A 21,700-nucleotide genomic window follows, 5' to 3' on the forward strand; every position below is an offset into this window, starting at 1 on the left:
ATGATTATTAACAAGGATTTAATACTGAACTTGACAGTTCCTTTTTGTTAGCTGTAAACATATTAACAACTCTGTGTTTCTGCTTTTACAGTAACAGTCAGCTCGTCTAACAATGTCATCCAATGTCCCTAATACATCCACGTTCCCTTTAGTGGATAAACTGATAGAGGATGATACAGACAGAGATATTCTGCTCTCCATGCCAACATGTTGTATCATCATTGGAAAACCAGTGAGTTTCCAACATGCACATTTCAAATATAAAAGCAGATATCTTGCAGCCAAAATAAATAAATAAAATAAAAAACAAACAAAACAGTATTTGAATTGTGTGGATATTTGCAGTACTTACAGGGTGTTGGCAAATCCACTCTTGCCAGAAAAACTAGCCATGACTTGGAATTGTGTCCTCATTGATGGTAAATTTACACTGTAAAAAATAATCCTGTTGTTTTTACAAAACAAATGTGACATGTGAAATTTAAATAATGCAGTAAACATTAACTAAACCACAATCCCAGCTCTGAAAAAGTTGGGACAGTATGAAAAATGCTAATAAAAACAAAAAAGTGTGATTTGTAAATTATATTCAACCTTTGCTATATTGAAAGCACTACAACTACACATTATATGATGTTTTACCTTGTGAATTTCATTGTTATTTTTAAATGTACAGTAATTTCAAATCAAATGATTGCAACACGCTCCAAAAAGTTGGGACAGTTGAGTGTTTACCACTGTGAAACATCACCATTTCTTCTAATAACACTTATTAAGCATTTGGGCACTGAAGACACAAGTCTGTTAAGTTTAGAAAGTGAAATTGTCCCCCATTCATCCATCATGAAGGTCTTTAGCTGCACAATAGTACAGGGTCTTCGTTGTCGAATGGGGTGCTTCATAATGCACCACACATTCTCAACTGGAGACAGGTCAGGACTGCAGCCAGGCCAGTCTAGCACCCACACTCTCTGCTCACACAGCCATGTAGTTGAAATCTGGGCAGTATGTGGCTTGAAGTTGTCCTGCTGGAAAATGCAGGGACGTCCCTGGAAAAGATGGTGCTGGATGGCAGTATATGCTGCTCCAAAATTTTTACAAATCTGTCTGCATTCATGGTGTTACCCATGCCATGGTCACTGACACACCCCTGGCCCATACAGACACTGGCTTTTGGACCTGACGCTGATAACAGCTTGGATTGCCCTTTTCCTCTTTGGCCTGGATAACACGACAGCTTTGTTTTTCTTTACTTTTTGAAATGTGGACTCTTCAGACCAAAAAACACAGTTCCACTTTTCTACTTTCCATCTAAGATGAGAACGAGCCCAGAGAAGTCGGCAGCATTTCTGGACAGTGTTGATGTAGGGCTTCTGCTTTGCATAGTAAAGTCTTACCTTAACTTATGGTTGTAGTGGTGAGTGGTGTTGACTAACAAAGGTTTACTAAAGTTATCCCAAGCCCATGTTCATGATATCCATTACAGATGAATGCCGTTTTTTAAGACAGTGACATCTGAGGGATTAGAGATCACGCGCATTCAGTAGTGGTGTTCGTCTTGCCCTTTACACACAGAGATTTGACCATATTCCTTGAATCTTTTAACTATATTGTGCACTGTAGAGGGTGAAATACCCCAAATCATTCCTATTTGTCTTTGGGGAACATTGTTCTCAAAGTGCTGAATTATTTGCTGAAGCATCAGTTGGCAAATTGGCAAATCTCGAATTATCCTTGCTCTTGAAGGACTAGGCTGTTTTTGGAGGCTCCTTATATACTATGATACAATTGCCTCACCTGTTTAACATCTCCTGTTTCACATCACCTTGTTATTTCAACTCGTCAAATTGTTATTAGTCTTAAATTGCCCCTGTCTCAACTTTTTTGGAGCCTGTTGCAATCATCTGATTTGAAATTACTGTACATTTTCAAATAACAATGAAATTCACAAGGTAAAACATCATATAATGTATAGTTGGAGTGCTTTCAATCTAGCAAAGGGTGAATTTAATTTACAAATCACTCGTTTTTGTTTTTATTAGCATTTTTCATACTGTCCCAACTTTTTCGGAATTGGGGTTGTACATCAAATATAAAACAGAACACCTCAATTTATGTGACTGATATTAAAAATAAGAAGAAATATAACTATTCCCATAACATATAATGAAATATGATGGGTCATGCAGGGAATTGTGGGAATGCCCATTTATTTTATTTTTTTATATTTTTGTAATTTTAACAATAATTTACTGTAAAAAGTACATGTACTCTCTTGTTAAACATAATGCAAATTTTTACCATTAATTATACAGGAAAATCATACTTTTTACATCTAAACATTTTATTGTAAAAACTACTGTATTGTCTTTTAAAATATATTGCAAATTTCTATTGTATATTTTACAGTTAATATTCGTTAATCAATTAACGTTTTATTTCTGTAGCATTTTTACAGTCTTTTACCATTAAAATTATAGAAATTTTTTACAGTGTGGTCAAGTGCCTTTATACATTGCCATCATTAAAAATTTAACTTTCTGATACACATTTTAATTAATTTACTCCATTTAGATACAGATCTTATCAACAGCCACATCAATAACGGGGCAGAACAACTGTACAGAACAAGTGTATGACTGTTGTTTTTCAATATGGCAATTTTTTTATAATATATATTTTTTTAAATAACCGATTCACTGTAAACAACATAGCTGTGACAAATAAGCTATTTTTGCTTTCAGCTCTTTAATAATTTGGCTGAAGGGAAAACTGTTCCCAAAGAGATGGTGGTCAAGTTAATTGTTGACTGACTCAATTCACCTGATGTTGAACATTATGGTAAAGGTGTGACAGGGCTAACACAAACTTAAACATATTTTGTCTTCAGAGTTTTAGATGCTGCTGGTTTATTTAAATGGTAATTGATGACAAAGTTCTTCTTATGAACAAACATGTTGTAACAACATTTGATTGCGATTTTAGTTCACATGCCTTGTTTTGAAATCTGTTGTTGAGCAGGTTATGTCCTGGCCTGTTTGCCATCAGTGTCAGAGGAGTACCTGAACATTCAGGAGCAAACAGACCCGATTAAAAACCTCACAATGCCACCAGACTATATCAAGTTAGCCCTTTTCATAATATTTATACTATCTCTACACATATCTATACTCAGTGTTGGATGTAATCAAAGTAATTAGTTACAGTAATCCAGTTACTTTCAAATAAAAAACAATTAGTGTAACGCATTATATTTTAAATTATTGTAATCAGATTACAGTTATGGATTTAAAATTAAGTTAACTAATTTACATTACTTAAGTTAAACAAATTTCTCTAAAATCTTATTTATTAAAACCCATTTAAAACATGAATTATGTTCATATGTATGTCTGTTTGACAGCTGAAGGGTGTGCGCCCTCTAACTAGTCATTGTAAGGGAGAAACGAGTGTATGATTGCATGCAACAATGAACAAGGAGAAATATATATTATATAGATATAGATATGTTTATGTATGTGATATGTATATACTGTATATACTTTTTGAATTCGTTGAGCAGAATTTTTGTTTCAGAGTTTTAAGAAAGTAGCTTAAAAGTAAAGTTACTAGTAATGTGATTACTTTTCTTATGAAGTAATCAGAAAAATAATGTTATTACGATTTTAGAGAAATGGTTAATTTCTAGTGGATTACTTTCTTTACTTGGTAAGTCTGAGTGATGTACCAAACACTGTCTATACTCCACTGAAACTTTGGTTATCTGTTGCCTTACTTCATCTTTTAGCAGCCATGAAAATATTTCACTGTGATGACCCTTTTCACATATCCAGTTCTGGAAGTAAGCAGAAGTAAACGGTAAACATGTATAGTGATGAATGGGAGACCGCAGCAAATGTACATTTTGCTTACTTGTTTACTCCAACAGCAAAAGAAAGAATCCTCTATTATGCTTTCACAGCTTTCCAAAAGAAAAAATGAAAAAACAGCGAGCAGTGGATTACAGCTCTCAGTTGAGAGAAAGATGTCAAATTTACCATCACTCCTTGGCAGCTGTTTTAGAAACCTCATTGCAGCTGTGGTAACTCGTTTTTTAAAACTTATTACAGGGTAAAATAATACAAAGTATAATGTTATACGTTTACACTAAATAATAAAACAATTGGGAATATAAAAACGTTTGCTAGAATTACACTGCTAAATAAGGCAGAAATGCATCATCACAGGCTCCATGGAAAAGGATCCATTGTGTTAAGTTCACTTAATCACTACTATAAATCTAATAAATAAATGTTGAGTTAGTGACTTTAGTGTGTGGTTTTGTGTGTGTGTATGTGTACAGTGTCCTGACAGGGACCTGATCCAAAGCCTCTCAGTTGAGAGTCAACATCCTGAGACAGGCCTTGTGTTCCAGAGGGAGAAGTGGGACCCTGTGAAGAAAGAGTCTTACATGAAAAGTAGCAATATAGAGGATGAGAAAGGGAAGGAAACAGAGGATCGGGAGGAAGAGGTATTACAAAAGTCTCTTATGTCTTTGGTATTACTTAGAGTGAATGACAAGAGTAGGAATTGAGTTCAGGTCATTATTACCATTATTTATCAGACACATTTATTTTTGTTTTTTTACCAAAGCCACTTTATAAATGTATAGTAAGTTGGTGTAACTGCTATGTCTGTAAGTTTCTTATTCATGCTTCTGGAATGAATTCAGCATTGCCAAATTTTAAAGCTTAGTTTACAAACAGATAAACACTATTGAAAAGTGAGCACAGTGTTTTGTATTTGTGTTTAAGATGGTAGAGATAGAGTTCCAGAAAGACATGATCACACAGCTAGTAAGAGTGAAAGAAACTTATCCAGAAAATACCGACAGCAAGATCATGCTCTATAAGGACATCATGCTCAGGCCTCTAGAGGTAATTAACCTTATTAAACACCTACGTAAATTATTATACAAATATTAGAGTATTTATGCTTATGTTTTATGTGTAGGATTACATGGTGGACCATAATTCCCCCTACTTATTTGAGCTGGATGGAAACAAGGACCCAGAGGAGCTCTTTGAGGTGAGTGACCTCTGTCAAGGCTATAATGCTTACAATACTATGCTGTCTTGAAATGTATACCATTAAAGCATTCAAAAATATGAAATACTCTCACTGAGAACTTTACAACACTATCATCTACAAGGTGTTTCCATCCGCAGAACTGCCACTCACTGGATGTTTTTTATTTTTGGCACCATTCTGAGTAAATTCTAGAGACTGTTTTGTGTGGAAAATCCCAGGAGATCAGCAGTTACAGAAATACTCAAACCAGCCCGTCTGGCACCAACAATCACGCCACGGTCGAAATCACTGGGATCAAATTTTTTCCACATTCTGATGGTTGTTGTGAACATTAACTTAAGCTCCTGACCCGTGTCTGCATGATTTTATGCATTGCATTGCTGCCACATGATTGGCTGATTAGATAATTGCATTAATAAGTATGTGTACAGGTGTTCCTAATAAAGTGCTAAGTGAATGTACAGTAGCATGTAATGACTTAAGTTCTAAGTTCTTTCCAATTATCTGTGAATGTCCACAGTCAGTGATGTCTTGTTTGGAGTCAGTGGCTGTGAGGTGTGCAGGTGGGCCTGTGCATTTGACAATAGAGGACACAGAGCTTTCTGATCAGATGGACAGATACCAACATCTCTCTTATTCTGAACTAATCAACTCAGAAGAACCTTAATTGAAATGCTTATTATATTCCTCTTTACCATGTCTGTTCTTGTAGGAGGAGCTATTTTGAACTCTGTCCTCCTGTAAGATTGTTGCACCAGGCTTATGTTGGCGAAGAAGCCGATGGTCCTCTACCTGTCCTGTGGTGCTCAAAGAGGGCAGGGTTATCAAGGGCAGACCTGATTTCGCTGTTGGGTTAGTGCAAACTAATTGATAAAAAATGAAAATATTTAAGGAATTTGAGGGTTATTTACGAATTCCACTATTCCCTCCACATTAGGTTCATGGATAAGATGTACATCCTGTCATCTCAGGATGCTCTGCAGAAGTTCATGACAAAACCTCGGCCCTACTTGCTGCCACCCATGCCCTGCCTTCCATGTAAGTTGTCTGTAATCGGGTCACCATGCTCAGGGAAGAGCTCAATGTGTGAATTGCTAGCTAAGCATTATGGAGCTGTAGTGGTAGATGTAAAGGCACTGATGGAGTGTACCCTGGCTACATTCAGACAGGACATACTGGACAAAGTGCGTCACAATGCCAGATCTGCAGCCCTGGAGAAGGTCAGGGACATGAAGGAGCTTGAAGCTATACAGGCAATAGGTTAGACATCAATGGACTGCATGTTTCAGCAATAAAGAGGACTGGGTGTTTTTTGACAAAAGACATTGATAATGAAGGCCCTGAAATTCTGAAAACATACTTCAGGGTAGATGCAAATCCAAGGCTCCATGCAAATTTAAAAACTCTCAAACACATATACAGTTACATGTTTTGCATTGTTCAAAGTTGAGTGAATTTAAACGTGTGGCAGACTTCAAAATATATTTAGGTACATATGAAATAGTTGCTGACCGATATGTTTTTTTCAATGACCAATACCTTTATACAGTATTATGCTGATCTATAGGCTACATAATACATTTTAATGACTGCAAATGAGAAAAAACAAAACAAAAAGGAAAACAGAAATGGTTTATTATCCATTGAGAAGGCAGTTGGTAGATTTTGGAACTGGCACTTTCTCCTTTTTTGTACTGTAGGTAATACGGAAGCCAATGAGGGTGAGTCTGGTGAAACTTACTCAGGTAAGGGCAATCCACAGCCAACATGGACTTTACACCACTTTGTACTAATCAGTGACAATGATAGCATAATTTGTATTTTGAAAAAATCTTTGAATAGGGTCAGTTTGTTCAACATGTCCATAACATATTGTTAACTGTTATCATGTACTTTATTTTCTACAGATACACACCCAGTCGGTGAAATAAGTGAGAAAGTTTAGTTAAAAAGTAATCCAGTGGTGTTAAAGATTTTCACTTGTAAATACTATTCTATACACCCAACTACACTCAGTACTTTGTGAAAGTTCTTCTGGTCTCATTAAAAAGAAGTATTTAGCAACTGCTGAGCAAGAGCAGTAGATGATTGTTGCTACACAGGTTTGGTGATGTGTATTTTTACTTTTTTAATAGAGGTGAGAGAAGATCACCCAGATGTTCAAGCTCTTGTAGAAGAAGCCATGAAGGAAGCAGAACAGTTTCCTGCCACAGCTCCACAGGAGCTTTATTTGGAGACCCTTGAGAAGCACATAAGAAAGGTAGCCCACTAAGTCTCCCTAAACCATTATATGAACCATTATAGCCACTATCTGTATGGCCACACAGATCGACATCATTTGTGTTTTAGACTACATTTGTTCTTTACATTTCTGGGTTGTTAAATTGAGGCTGAAGATGAGTGCTGAATTTAAAAGGGGTTGGATAATGGACAACTTCCCTAGCACTAGATCACAGCTAAAAACCATTGAGGAGCTACATGATGCTATAATGCCTGAAGTCCTTTTCTGTCTGAAAGACAATATTGGAGAGGGTGAGGGAAAGATATACTCAATAACACATGTTTTTACACACACACTAACTAGCAAAGAATTCAACTTTTGTCATTACTAGTCCTGAACTTGACATCATTCGTCTTGAAATTGAAGACATTATAGACAAGTTTTAAATGACTAAAATGTGGTTACTTTGCATCAACTCTGAAAGATTTGGTTAGCCTTTTGTGGTTGTTAGCGCTTTTCCACCATCGGGTCAAGTGGTTCTGAGCATGGTGAGTAACGGTTCCAATAGCACTTCTACTTGAGCAGGGTTTGGCACGGTACAATTACAAACCACTCCCGGCCTGGAATTCTCTGTATGGTTAGATAACCGTGCTCAGGAAAGAGAACCGTTTTGGTGGAATTGCTTTAATGATGTTGCAACTCACGATTGGCCACTTAGTCAGTCTGTTCTAATCTTAATTTCGCATCACCACAGTGGAACAAGAAACGGTGAATATGCCAACTAGTCCGGATTGGTACAGAACGCTCTGTTCCGCAACAAGAACCTTTCTGCCTGATGGTGTAAAAGTGGCTTTAACTGTGATGGTCACTTGTTGTTTATTAAAGGAAGGACCGTACTAACCAGGATGTATGTACAGCATAAAGAAGAAGTGGATCGAGCTGTGCTGGCTCGCCTACAAGAAGAATGGAAACCAATAGCCATGACACATTGTGAGTTTAGCCAATATGAGGGCACAGTTTTCAGTAAAAATATCTAAAAAGTATCTATGGAACTTGTGGTTAACTTGAAAATAATGGTTAACTTTCTAATAATGTCATGTAATAAAAGTGTTGGCTTAAATAACCCATAATGGAGGTGAGATTCAGTTTTCAGCATTGTTTTGATGCTGTTTTTTAGACCCAGTCTAAACTAGAGACATTGCTTGAGGAGCCAGGTGGTAATCTTTCTCAACATCTTACATATGAACAGACACTTGTGATGTATATTGTCTTTTTTGTGCTATTTCTTTAGTGGTCACTCTCTCACACTCACTTTACCCTCTCTATTTTGTCTTTCTCTTGTCCTTTCTTTCTACATTTCTGTCTCTCTCAGAGTAATTTAAGTTCACAGCCCGGAGGATGTCTAGTGAAGACCTGGAGGAGGAGGATATACATGCTTTGGCACAGGCTGAGAAACCAGATTAATTTAATGAAGAGGAAGCACAGGAATCAGAGGTCAACAAACATTTCATCATAGGCAACATTTCACACATAAAGTACAGTCAATGTGAAATCAGATTAGATCCTGATTAGATTTGGTTGCTTAGGAGACCTGGCTGGAGTCACTCAGCACACCCTGAATTTGAGCTCACGACTCCAGGGGTGGTAGTCACAACTCTGGCCAGCAGAAAGGGGACTTGCCAATACACAATCTTGGGTTCTGCCATATGCTCGAGGCAACATTTAAATAAGTGTCCAATTGAAACAATCTGGACACTTTAGTCCATACCAAGTGTAAATGCGAAATACTGGGGTGTAACTTAACTTTTCCGATTAGTTTGATAGAGATGTTTTGTAATGGCGAAATTGGGCAAGAACTGCCTGTTCAATAACAAACCAGGGAGGGGCTCTCTCAGGTGGAAGTGACCAATGAGCCAAATGTCTGAGACTGAATATATAGTAATAAAACAAAATCTTGGGTAGGCCTAGACCACCTTTGTCTATCGGCCTATGTAGCTAATTAAAATGCAGTCTGGGACGTTTACCATTCCAAATGAAGGACTTCGCTATGCTATCAATTTGCTTGAAATAAGAGAGGGGGACATCTACAGGGAGAGATTGTAGCAGGTAGTTATTTTGGAATACAATTCATTTTAATAACATTAACCTTCCCAATCATCGATAAATGTAATGAAGCCCACCTGCCCACATCGCTCGAAAACCTTTTTATTAAAGGGTCAAAATTAACACTAACTAAATCAGACAAATTTGCTGGGAATAAAATCCCCAAATACTTAATGCCCTGTTTGGGCCACTGGAAGGCGCCCGGCTGGAAAGCCGTTACTGGACAGTACGCTGATCAGAGCCAAAGCTTTGGATTTAATTGACTTTGTATCCTGAGAACTTGGAAAAGGAATTAATAATTCTGTGGAGGCAAGGCATAGATCTAGTAAATTCAGAGACAAATAATAAAATATCATCTGCGTAAAGCAGAAGCTTATGCGCCACACCTCCCACAACCACCCCTGGAAAATCATCCTCCTTTCTTATCGTGGCTGCTAATGGTTCCAGGGCAAGGCAGAACAATACAACCCTGCCGAGTGCCCCTATCCAGATTAAAATAATCTGAAATTAATCCATTTGTTTGTACCACTGCTACAGGATGTCTATAAAGAAACTTAATCCAACCAATAAATGTACTCCAGAACACATACATTTTCAAAATCTTAAAAAGATAATCCCATTCTACCATATCAAATGCCTTTTCGGCGTCAAGTGAGATGGCAACGACCAGAGTCTGATTATTCGCCACTGACCACATGATATTGATGAGACGCCTAATGTTATCAGAAGAGCTGTGGCCCCGAATAAACCCCACCTGATCTATATGTATAAGAGATGTCATAACCTTACTTAATAGGCTAGCCAAAATTTTTGACAACATTTTTACATCTAGTTGGATCAGGGAGATTGGACGGTAACTTTTACACTCGCTTGGATCTTTGTCTTTTTAAGAATCAGACTGATCCGGACTTGTGTCATGGTTGGAGGAAGCTTTCCATTCTTTAATGATTCAGTATAAACTTCTAACAAAAGTGGAGCCAGTTCTGTAGTTCTAAGAGTTTTTTGCATTCCTTAAACTGATCGCATTTCTCTCTTGTCGATTTCGCAAAGTCCGGGTACATGAAAATATTGTAATTCTTCCAAGAAAGCTTTCCTTTGCTCTTCGCCTGGCGCAACACGAGATCTTTATCAGATGATCTCAAAAATTTGGCCAGAATCGATCGGGGCCTTTCTCCCTCAGCAGATCTGTGAGCTGGGACTCTGTGAGCTCGCTCGATTTCCAGCTTGTGGCCTGTTACATCGAGCAGAATCGGGAAAAGCTTGTCTAGGAATTTCACTATATCTCTGCCCTCCTCATGCTCAGGAATTCCAACAATTCGAATGTTATTCCTGTGGCTTCTATTCTCAAGATCTTCAAGCTTTTCAAGAACACGTTCCAAATCAACTTTGGTCTTGGGCGGATTAGCGGTTAATTCCCTCTCTTATGACTCCAAATAATCGATTCGTTTCTTAACATCTGTCACTCTTTTGTCTAACTCAGAGAATTTTTTTTTCCATCGCTGTAATCGATCGACGTATTACAGCGAGATCCTCCAAGTCCGCAAGTACCTTCGTCAACATCAGTGACATGTTGGACAGTTGACACTGGATTCCTTCTCCTGCCGCGCCATCCGAATCGAGTCCCCTGTCCACAGGCCTGTCTGGGCTTTCATCTTGAACCCGTAAGTGTCTTTTAATGTCTCCAGAGCCCGAGGATTTTGACTTCTTTGCCATGTTTACCTCAAACAGCAAATGTGTAACTGGGTGTATCGAATTTCACCTTATTATATCATGAAAATAATAAAAGAAATTAGCAAAGTGTGCAGAGCTGTCTCTCACACGTCTGCCCTACGCATGGCATCACATGGCTCCGAGAGACAATAACACTGATTCCATGGCATTAGTTGGGGATGGGGGGGGGTATCTGTTTGTTCGATCAACAGAAGTAGTGGGGAGTATTCAGACAGCTGTTTTGAAAACAGTGTTTACTTTTGTCATTCCATTTGGTAGCGCAGAAATTACATACTTTAGCTTTAATGAATTGAGTAGAAATTCTGATTCAATTTTTACTGTTTTAGTTCGTAGGTGTCATCACTCAAGAATGTTCAGCATTTTACATTTTAGTGAATATACAGTATATATAGGTAAATATTACTGTTTATTGCTATGTATTGATGATTGACAAATAGTGTGTAAAAAATGCTTTGATTATTATAATATGATTTTTACTGTTTTAGTTTAACATTTTTAATCACCCTTTTAAGTCATTTCAAAACAAATACATAAATATTGAGATATGAATCTATTGAATATTGTTGGTGTACAATTTTATGTACTGGTTTGTTTGCAGCAAGATCTAAAATTAACTGAAGATGAGGAGGCCATAAATGCATATCTGCAAGATGGAGATCCTCTACCTCCAGAGATAATTAAATGGTTTTATTACAGTGGTGGGACCATTCTCGTTCTCATTCACATACACTCACTAATTCAAACATGCTATTTCATAAACACTCACAAAGTGTTTGAACCCATAAACTTCTGTCTGACTCAGATCTTCAGGGTTTATTCTGGAGGGCTTTCCTCAGAACCAAGAGGAGGTGTCCTTCATGCTGGAGCATCACTTGTTTCCAGATGTGGTGGTAGTCATGTCAATAGAGGTTGTTGAAGTTGTGTGGCATCTGCTGGCTGCAAAGCTCATGCGTTGGAGAGCAGACGAAAACAGATGCGTCTGGACATAGAGCTGCATCGCAAACTCAGGGTAATGGTTAAAGTGGAAACTCTGGGACAGTACTTGTGATTAATGTCCATAAAATCCAATTCTCTAAAATGAACTGCAGCCATTTACCATTTTGAAGTGAAGTAGGTGAAACTAAGGAGCTAAAACAAGTGCTTAAATTTGAGTAAATATGCACTGGTCTGTTTTATAATTAATAATTTTCTTTATTTATCACACATTATACATTTGCACATATACAGTGAAATTCTTCTTTTTCACATATCCCAGCCAAGCTGGGGTCAGAGCGCAGGGTCAGCCATGATACGGCGCCCCTGGAGCAGATGGGGTCAAGGGCCTTGCTCAAGGGCCCAACGGTGGCACCGTGGCGGTGTTGGGGCTTGAACCCCTGACCATCTAGTCATTAACCCAGAGCCTTAACTGCCAAGCCACCACTGCCCCTTTTCAACTGCAGGAGAAGGCCATCACCTGGAGAAGAGCTGAACTCATGGCTGAACGTGCATCCAGAAAACCCAGCCCAAGTGTAAGACTCAAGCCTCCCAAAGAACAGATCATTGTCCATTATCATTGTGTGTTTCTTCAAATGGACTCTTTTGACATTACCAGGTGTGCAATGCGAAACTAAACAAAAGCAGGGTAAAGGAGTAGTTTGCGTACATAGGAGATAATGGCAAACATTATTGCAGCGTTACCTTTTGCTCTAACAGCAAAAGAAAGAATTCACTATAAAGTTTCCAAAACAAAGAGGGAAAAGTAAGAAAGACATGGATTACAGCAGTCAGAATAGAGGAAGGTGTCAATTGAAATTGTATGTAAAGGTTGTATAGATGCAGTTAATTCTTTTCAACACTACCAAACAATTTAGTGTAACAATTAGCATAACACATTTCTGTCACAACATCAAAATAAGAATGTGGATTCATTTATTCAGCAAACTAGCTAGCCAGCTTGCAAATTAAACAAGAAAATAATCACACTTAGTCTCATAATTGAAGAGATATCCCTCATAAAATAATTTTGTACCCTGTGGCAGACAAGTCTCTTGCTCATTGTAAAAGGAGGAAGTGGGAACCGGGTTAACAACCAAAACACTTTTAATTCAACACAACATAAAACTGCTTTTCAGCATAACAAAACCATATCGCACACACAGCTCCATGTGCTCTCTCAGTCTGATGACTTTTCAGTCCAACAGGTGGAATGCACACGTTTAGCGGCTGTGTGCACCTCCCTCTCGAACTGGCATCTCCGGCCTCTCTTTATCCCTCTCCTAGCTGAATGTGGTAACCTGACGGCCCGGCCCTGCCCTGCCCTCCTCCTTGTCACATACCCCAACGCCTGATTCAGGCCAGGGAACCAACCGGCCTGACTTCCCCCCTCCGTTCCTGGAGGGGAGGTGTTGCCTTTTCGTCCGTCCTTCTGCCGGCTGGTCTTCCCCACCTCCTGGGAACATGAGTAGGACGAGGGGAGGGAGAGGGGAGAGGGAAACAGAGAGGGAGAGCCCGAGAGAAAGAGAGGAGAGAGAAAGAGAAAAGAAAAAGAGAAGCGAAAAAGAAAGAAAAAAAACTCAGTTTCCCGACCACGCCACCATTCGTTCCTCAACCAGCTGCACAGCGGTCTTCAGCGACGCAGGGCGATGGCACTGGAACCCTCAGCCGTCCCTTCCGGTAGCCTGCTGATGAACCGCTCTGGTAACACCGGATTGATCGTCTCCTCGGCATCGCGATCCTCCATCAGCGTCGTGGGCTCTCTGATGGCGCGTCTTCCTCCAATCCAGGGTATTGGCACCACTGTGGCAGACAGGTCTATTGCTCATCAAAAAGGAGGGAGCAGGAACAGGGTTTACAACCAAAAGAGTTTTAATTCAACATAACATAAAACTGCTTTTCAGCATAACAAAAACATAACGCACACACAGCTCCATGTGCTCTCATTCTGATGACTTTCAGTCCAACAGGAGGACTGCACACATTTAGCGGCTGTATGCATCTCCCTCTCTCTCTTGAACTGCCATATCCGGCTCCTCTTTATCCCTCTCCCGGCTGATTGCAGTAACTCAGCGCCAGGCATCCATCCTAATGGCCTGGCCCCGCCCTCCTCTTCGTCACATACCCCTTTACGTCTTTTGATTGATGTCGCTAAAGTAAATTGAGGGAAGGTTTTATAGTGAGGTTATAAACTCCATCACAGCAGTGTTGACTGTTTTACTAGAATTGTCCTACTAAATTAAAGCGGAAATACTTCATTGAATTCTGTGAAAAGGGTCCATGAGGAGTGACTGTTTGATTGTTCTCTGATGGGAGATTCTGTTTCTCCATCAGGTGGATGAGGATGAAGAGGATGTGAAAGGAGAAGCAGAGGAGATAGATAAACAGGAGCAGGAATGGGCGGAGATGGAGGACATGCTGCTGGAGGAGTTTCCTCCTGTGGAGGCAGAGGAGGAAGAGGAGGCAGAGAATGAAGAAACATAGGCCAGTGCAGAAGAGAAGCTGGAGAGGTATGAGAGGGATGACAACAACCTCACCAGTACGGTGGTAAGGAGGAAAGGGGGGGAGTCTTGTCTAAATGCACATATTATAAACAAATTTATCATAAAATAAAGTCATTTTATCTATAGCAGCTATAGTAGAGGCATTATTGTATGTGGGGTATGTATATGCTCTTGCCCGACGTGGTCCTCTGCTGTTGTAGCCCATCCGCCTCAAGGTTTGACGTGTTGTGCATTCTGAGATGCTATTCTGCTTGAACCAGTCTTGCCATTCTACGTTGATGCATCAACAAAGTGTTTCCATTCACAGAACTGCTGCTCACTGGATGTTTTTTGTTTTTGGCACCATTCTAAGTAAACTCTAGAAACTGTTGTGAATCCCAGGAGTTCAGCAGTTACAGCCCATCTGGCACCAACAATCATGCCGTTAGGGGTGGGTACAAATATCAATTTTCCGATGCATTGCGATCTTCATTTGAATGATATCGATATCGATTCTTAAATCCCAAGATCAATCTTTTACTCTATGCGCAACCCTCTACTACAATGAGAGGAAATCACTTGCATTTGCAACCAAATTTTGCGCTATGCGACAAAAAATTTACATATTTGGCAGCGGGCTAGTAAATGTTTAGATTTCACTTATCAGTGAATGAATTGTTTAGTATAGTGGTGGAGTATTCAGCAGTGAGATCCTTTCACTGCATGTTGCTCAGTGTAATCTGTGTGTCCAAATACGAGATACCCATTTGTCACTCAATAATAATAATGTTTCTTTTAATAACCTTTCTGTTCTTTAAAGTAAGTTGTTGATCATAAACAACAAAAAAATAAACATTTAATTCTAATCAGGCATAGCACAGATCAGATAAAACCATTCGAGTCTCTCTGGTTAACATGCACTTATTAAAAGACACTGTTTACAGATTATAGGATTCCCTTAAAGAGACAGTACCAGTTTTTGGCACGTGTTTTAAAAAATCTATGTAAAACCTGTAAATAGTAAAATTTATATAAATAAACAATAACATTTTAACAAAACATAATATATACAATATAGTATTATATTTATTGACTAAATACATTGATTTGTTCATTTTTAAAAAGCTCAGATGTGACCTAAATTATGAAAAACTATTAAAAATAACCCCATTTAATATATAATTAGTTTCAATATTTTAGTACAATATTTTCATATTGTAGTTAGAAGGTCCCCTGTGTAATTCACAGTATTAGCTGGGAGATAATTTATTTCATTTGAAAGCAAAAGGGACATTATTACTGAAATATACCCATATGAATCGATATCGAATCGAAATCAGAATCAAATTAAATCAAGAGCTTGTTAATCGGAATCGAATCTGGAAATCTGAATCGATACCCAGCCCTACATGCCATGGTCGAAATTACTGAGATCACATTTTTCCCCATTCTGATGGTTGATGAGAGCATTAACTGAAGCTCCTGACCCGTATATGCATGATTTAAATGCATTGCACTGCTGCCACACAATTGGCTAATTAGATGATCGCATGAAAAGTAGGTGTACAGGTGTTTGTAATAAAGTGCTTAGTAAATTTATATGACAACATATACGTATGGATTTTTATTTATTTATTTTTTTTATAGGACCTCCTAATAGAGCACCAAATTCTCTGTCTGGTTATAAGTGCTGGCCGCATGCCTCGGATTGTAAGGTACCAGCTCCTACAGGGAATCAGTCCTCTGGTGATGAACAGACCCTCCCTCTTTCAGAAGTGCCAGCCCATCAGCTACAGTCTTGCCCGAGGTCTTCTATACTGTTCCTTCAAATATCCCTCTACCTTTGGGTGCTGGGATCCTGTAAAGGGAAGGACAAATTAAACATTTTCAATGAATTTATGAAAATGAGATACATACAGCAGAATACTATACCAGGGACATTAGTTGTTCTGTCACTGACAAAGCTGCTGTAAACAAGTACAGGTGTTTTTTTGCTCTCATAGCTATCTAAGCCTAAAAATAGCCTAAGAAAATATAGAGACAAAAGACTCAGTTTGCTGTTATGTTTTGTAGTTTGCAGAAGGAGACTTTATCCAGCCTCTACAGGGCCCTTTCAAGGCCACTTTTCCCATCATCCTGCATCAGTTCATATAATGCTTTGCATCCAAGGGGACACGTAACACCTTCATCCTCAACCCAAATACCTTCGACAACCAAAACCCAACCCTTCCCTACCCATCAAACTGGCTATCATTGGCCCACCCAAAGCAGGCAAAACCACAGGTCAGATTTCAAACCTACATCCCAACACTGAAGAAATACATATTAGCTTATAGGTGAGTGTTTTTACAGAAAACAGAAACAGTGTCTAATGGTCTTTTATTTGTGTGTGTGTGTGTGTGCGTACTCAGTGGCACAGACGTTTGCAAGTGAGTACGGTCTGGCTCGCCTCTCTATTGGGAATGCATTTCGTATTGTGCTTAACAACCAGGCCACAACTGATTTGGCTCATCAGGTGCAGAAGCATTTGAACTATGGCCTGATGGTACCTGATGAACTGGCCATCCAGTGCCTTGAGGTGGCAGTAATGAGCCTGGTCTGCAGCACTCATGGGTGAGGACCATACATAATCAAAGAAATGTACCAGAGAGACAGCCTAAGAGACAGAAAATGCAGGTAACAGATTATGTTGTGTCTGTTAATGTATGTGTCATTGTGCATGTGTTTAATTGATTATCTCAGGTTTGTGTTGGACGCCTTCCCTATGGCCAAGCAGCAGGCTGAATTAATGGAATCCTGCAGCATTATTCCTATGCAAATGATTGAACTGCAGTTGGACACATCAGACGTGCTGAGGAAAGGCCTGGGAGACAGGGGGAAAAACAAGAGGTTCGACCAGCACAAACACTCAGAGCTGTATAATAGCCTATAAACTTAATTCAGTTCCACACACTGTTATAGTGCCACAAATGTTTATCATTACTTTAGGATGTTTTATTGTGGTACTCTCTAAATAGCCATGGTTCTCAACTGGTGGGTTGCGACCCAAAATTGGGTTGCAGGTTTTTTCTGATAGGGTCGCAGGACAACAGTAAAAAACAATGCTAAATACAAATAATACAATGCAAATAACCATATAATCATGCATAGTTTAGGTAGAAGAATAAATAGGGATAACATTTAAACAGGTGGAGAAAAACTATTACCATATCTTTTGTTAATGATATTAAAGAGTTTGCTTACAGTACAAGGAAACTCTACAGCATTTTGGCACACTTTTTCAAATTCATTTGGCAGAAGCTAGCTAAATTAGTTTCTTAAAAGTTCTTCATGGTAATGTCAAATTACCATGAATATGTTAATAAATAAATAATCACAATTTCAGTGTTTGATTTTAAGGACATTTTTGTATTAAAAACGAGTATTGTGTTGGGTCGCCTTAGGGTCCTGAGGCAAAACCAGTTAAAAACCACTGGTCTAGTTGACTAGTTTCTTGCAGGCTTTATCTAAAATTCAGCTAAAATGCTCTGCCATATTATTTAAATTAGATAAAAACATTTGTAAAAGATTTTAGGTGAGTATTGCAAAATTCTGGCCACGCTCTCCAACAGGCCCTACCCAATGCATGATAGCCTCCAGACACTAAACATCCGCTACTCTTGCTTCAGACGGGAGGTTGAATCTGTTAGGCTACACTTCCAGCAGCAGCATCACAACTGGACTCGCACTGATGCTCACAGGAGCAAATTGTGGGTGTGGAAATGAGTTTTAGATGAGGTTCACATAAGCATGAGACACATTCATTCTTACCTGGAAAGGATTCACAAAGGTGAGAGCATGCAAATGGTGCCCAGTTGTCAAACAAGAAAAGCCCTACTAATATATGCACACTACTATACAGTTTGGATACACTTATTAACGTATTATACATATTAATTTTTGAATTTAGTTTTGTGGACAAGTAAAAAGTGTGCCTAAATATGAAATTCTTTACAAAAATAAAATTGTAATATTTTTTAAATGGATGAATTGGACCGAATGGTGAAGGAAAATCAGCCAATAAGTATGCAGCATACATGGAAATTCCTTTTAAACTGTTTAAAAGGCATTCCAGTTGGGGAGAAACTAAACATCAATATTTCCTGTTCTGTGACAACTTTCTATGTTCATGGTAGGCCAGGCAGCCTGTATATACAGACTGTGCATTACACAGAGCTACAGTCTCAGCTGGGAGAGTTTTGCTTGGCTCTCCATCGCCATCTGGTGGACTGTTCTCATAATACCTTACTGGAATTAGCTGCAGAGTTCAGAGTCCACTTCTACAAATTGGCCAGCAAAGAGTTTCTAGGGGTAAAGTAATTGATGGTCCTGCACTATCACTAGTCAATTTGTGAATACTGTGGATGTTATTATATGTGTCAGGCTTCACTTTAATTTAACTGACTATCTCTCTTTCTGTTTCTTGATAGAGATTTTTAGAGTCCCCAGACTAGTTTGTGGTTCCAGGATGCCCCTACCCACTACCCCCTCCTTCCTCATAAACTGAATGCAGGCCAAGTGAAGAGCTGGTTCCCTGAACAGGTGGAGATGAAGGGATTCTGCCCTGTCACTTACCTGGATGGCCAACACAGGTATAGCCAGGATAATAACGTTTAAGGTTTCGTTCTGAACAGGAAATTATTTTTTAGTGCCGTTCGTGTGTTCTGCAGCCTCCTTTCCAAATAGTAACCAGTTAGAACGAAATAAAAGAACTGTTAATAACGTTATTTTTTTAAATGACAGGACTCTGTGCTAAGGATGTGTGATATATCAGTTGCATCAGATCTTGCCAGATTAACAAGGGACCTGGTCTGGGGGAAAAAAACACAAAATAGGGGACTTGCCTCTGCCTCACCCAAAATAAGCAAAAATAAGTCATTCCATTTTTTCAGCACAGGAATTATGGGAATGGGAATTATCAGTTTTTTAATTTTTTTATTAAAACAATATATTTATTAATTTTATAATGAAATTATCAAAATGATCAATTATACAGTAGCCTATATAAAATAATGTCTTTTCAATAAATGTATTCTTAATATTAAATATATCCCAAAAAATATGTTTTTTAAAAGCCTTTTTTTTTTGTTTTTGTTTTTTTTGTTTTTTTTTTATATAAATCTTGCCATCTAAAATAAATTAATAGCCTAAATCTCTCTCTCCTGCATGCATGCACACACTGTGTGAGTGCGTTTGGACTAAACATCACCTTATGCGGGCAAATTATTTTTATATTTTAAACCTTGGTGTACCCACTGAGAGTGCATGCACAGACTATATTTAGTGAAGACTTGGAAACAACTAAGAAATGTACTTTTTACCTCTAATGTTTTTCCTTGTATGTAGATTAAGTCTGCCTATACTGTATACGTTTTTAAAAAGGTCTTCAGCATATCACGGAAGGCTACATCCACAATGTGCAATTAGGCAAAGAAATGTGTGATGTTATTAACCAGTTACCAGCATTTAAAAATGAAAAAAATTATGTTTTCACTCTGGAACAATTAAAAGGTACTTCCTGTTTTCTGTTATGTTTTGCAAAAAAAAGTTGTTTTCGTTTCTGAACTTTTTTTAGTCCCTGCTTTCAAGATTTATTGATACATCATCACTGAAATCATGAATAAGCTGAAGTGTAGCATGTTTTTTAAGCTGCAAGTGAATGTAAATGAATATCCACAGTGCAGTTCTTCCAAGTTTCTGTCTGCTTCTATAGATATGAGGCTTTGGTACGTGGAAACATGGAGTATGCTTTTGAGTTTCGAAACAGGATCTATATCTTAGAGAATGCAAAAAAACAAGAGTGGTTTCACCGGTAAGTGGGCTCACAAATAAAGAGTTGATTGTGGCATAATTGTCTGGTGTTCCTGTATATTGCTGTAGCAACTCTACAGCTCTACATAATACAACAACTTGAAATACAAACAATTCACAACAGAACTGTTTCCAGGTCACCAGAGACATACTGGGACCAGAAACTTCCATATAAACTACCTCCAGTGGAAGAAATTTTACTAACCTCTTTACCAAACCTGGGTTATTTGGAACAAGTCAGAGGGCACTGAAACACAGACACTCAGTCTTTCAATTTGCTGTTTTAATTATCTGTACATCTTAATTAACATTTAAATGGTCTGTTTATGATAAATAATGTTTTATCCAAGTGGTAAAATTATAATAAACTTAAGATATGGGTTAGAAATTCTAGGATTGATGTCATGAATAAGGTTTTTGAAGGGCGTGGCCTTACCATCATCAAAGCCATGACTGCAGTTGGTAACCTAAAGCCAAAGTTTCCCTTTCTCAGTGTGAAGAGATCTGCTAGATTATACCTGGCCTTTTATCTGACAGGTGAGAGATGTTCTTGTTTTGACTTTCTTTTAGAATTAATTGCTGTGTAATGGGTTTAAAAAAAATTAAAAAAAATTAAATTAAAATTAAAATACTAGCTTCATAATATGTTCTAAATTTGTGTAAGAAATGAAATCATTCAAAGTAAGATCATGTCAAATAAAGTCAAATTATTTTCCAAAATCTGATCTAACTCACTACCCCCCACTCTCACAGCATTCAACACCAGGAACCCGGACTATATTCGTCAAAAGTACAAAAAGAGTTCTCATCCAAAAATCCTCCATGTGCAGCAATGACAGCTTTGCAGATTCTCGGCATTCTAGCTGTCAGTTTGTCCAGAAACTCAGGTGACATTTCACCCCACGCTTCCTGTAGCACTTGCCATAGATGTGGCTGTCTTGTCAGTCACTTCTCCCGCACCTTACAGTCTAGCTGATCCCACAAAAGCTCAATGGGTTTAAGATTCATAACACTCTTTTCCAATTATCTGTTGCCAATGTCTGTGATTCTTTGCCCACTCTAACCTTTTCTTTTTGTTTTTCTGTTTCAAAAGTGGCTTTTTCTTTGCAATTCTTCCCATAAGGCCTGCACCCCTGAGTCTTCTCTTTACTGTTGTACATGAAACTGGTGTTGAGCGGGTAGAATTCAATAAAGCTGTCAGCTGAGGACATGTGAGGCATCTGTTTCTCAAACTAGAGACTCTGATGTTTTTATCCTCTTGTTTAGTTGT

The 21,700-nt window shown here is 38.4% G+C and overlaps 1 pseudogene; it reads left to right on the forward strand.

Annotated features, from left to right (window-relative positions):
• Positions 1-112: 112 nt before the first annotated feature.
• LOC127409961 (adenylate kinase 9-like) lies at positions 113-21,257 on the forward strand (annotated as a pseudogene).
• The last annotated feature ends 443 nt before the right edge of the window (positions 21,258-21,700 follow it).

This window comes from Myxocyprinus asiaticus, chromosome 19 (assembly GCF_019703515.2).
Source record: "Myxocyprinus asiaticus isolate MX2 ecotype Aquarium Trade chromosome 19, UBuf_Myxa_2, whole genome shotgun sequence".
Lineage (NCBI taxonomy): Eukaryota > Metazoa > Chordata > Actinopteri > Cypriniformes > Catostomidae > Myxocyprinus > Myxocyprinus asiaticus.